Source organism: Acanthisitta chloris, unplaced genomic scaffold (assembly GCF_000695815.1).
Source record: "Acanthisitta chloris isolate BGI_N310 unplaced genomic scaffold, ASM69581v1 scaffold3271, whole genome shotgun sequence".
Taxonomy (NCBI): domain Eukaryota; kingdom Metazoa; phylum Chordata; class Aves; order Passeriformes; family Acanthisittidae; genus Acanthisitta; species Acanthisitta chloris.
Window position 1 is genome coordinate 52356 of NW_008654190.1, and position 1712 is coordinate 54067.

The 1712-nt window shown below is 42.1% G+C and overlaps 1 protein-coding gene across 1 annotated transcript in view; it reads left to right on the forward strand.

Moving 5' to 3' along the window:
* The window catches only part of BMPR1A (bone morphogenetic protein receptor, type IA), a 34553-nt gene that overhangs the window by 13394 nt on the left and 19447 nt on the right, over positions 1-1712 (forward strand). The gene's annotated exons all lie outside the window — the stretch shown is intronic.

A 1712-nucleotide genomic window follows, 5' to 3' on the forward strand; every position in this document is an offset into this window, starting at 1 on the left:
TTCTTTGCATTTTTGAGGTGTTGTTTTAAATACTGATAGATATTCTCAAATTAAAATGGTTTTAAAATTTGGAATTATAATGTCATTTGTTCTGTTTCATTTTATTACATGGATTTACGTACATTTTTATATGTACTTGCCTTTTAATGCATATCTATCTGTGAAAAGTGAAATATTAATGGAAGGAAGATTCAGGTACAAAATACTGATTCTAAGTGGAGAGCATTATAAGAAGAAAGATTCAGGTACAAGATACTGATTCTAAGTGGAGAGCATTATATACTTGAATAGGCTTGCACAGCATTTTTTAAAAGTACCTTAGATTGTCTTACTGAACAAAAATCCCCATGAAACTGGAGTTGCATTAGAATGTTCTATTTTTCCATTTTTTTTCTTTTTTTAATTTTTTGATTACATGTGTAGTACAGTGGCAAATACATGTTCCTGTGCCAGTGTGCTCTATGACCTTACTGAACTGGGGAGTAAGATTTTCTGAAAGTTTAAAGCCTTCCTACTCTTGAAATGTGCAAGAGTGTGAATATTGTATTCTTTCCTGAAACTTGCATGGACAAGGCAGACAGAACTTTTTGAATATACATTAAACAGACTATTACTGGTTTGGGTTGGGGCTTTTTTGCCTGCTGGAACACTGTAAATAAAGCTGTTGGCAGTTCTCATCTTCCACGTGTTTTATTGAGGATCAGAAGTTCATTGCCATTGAAGCACAGAATAAAGCAGTAATACTTACGGAGTTCTCTTGCTGGCCTGATGTTTTATAGCTAGAAGGAAGTTCCCTGTCAGCCATCAGAATGGTCCTGTTTCTTGTGTATAGGGAACACTAACGAGTGAATGTTTTTGTTGTCACATTGCTTGTACCTCTGCCTGGCCAAGAAGTTTACTTTGAAGTTATTAGTGCTCTGGACATCTCCAAAGCTCATGATTCCAAGTCCGTCCCGTCGTAGCTGGGGCTGCCATGGCGCTCGGGGCGCACGGCCCGGGGCTGGGAGCTTGGCCCTGGCATCCTCTGGCAAGGAGACACTTTGTGGCTGCATTAGGGAGAAGTCAGAGACGTGTGAAAAGTAGGCCAGGGGTCGGGGCGGCCTGGCTTGCCCACCGAAATTGGAAGTGACGGACACCTCCCGGCTCAGCCGCTAATTTGCCTCCATGTTAAATGCCTCCGAAGACTAATTAAAATGAAAAGTTCTTGGGTCTCGCCGACAGACAGATTGAGTTATTGATGCTGGAAGTGGCCACCAACAGTAATTGCAGCCCATCCCCATGCAAACTCCAGTTTTGGCATTCATGAGCAGCGCCAGGCTGACAGGGGTCAGGGAGGTCAACCCCACCGAAACAAGAGGCCGAGCAAAGGCAAAATCAGTCCTCTGTTCATCTTGGTGCAGCATCACTTTTGTCACGATTAACTGTTTAGGTGTTCAGCTGCTTTTTAGTCCTTTGAGGCCTAATTATGCTTCCCGTGTGAATCACCGTAGCAAGTTCTTTAGGCAGAACATGACCACAACTACTGCAGTCTGAGAAAGTAACTTACTCGGTTTGGCTGTCTTAGCTGTGTGTTCATCCACTGCTTGAGTAGAACTCTGTTTTATTTGTGGCAAAAATGCCATGTGCATGTAGTAGCATGATTTTTAGAAAGGGTTAATTGCACACAGCTTGGCAATCCAGGATGTCACGATTTGGAACTGGAGTTAACACTG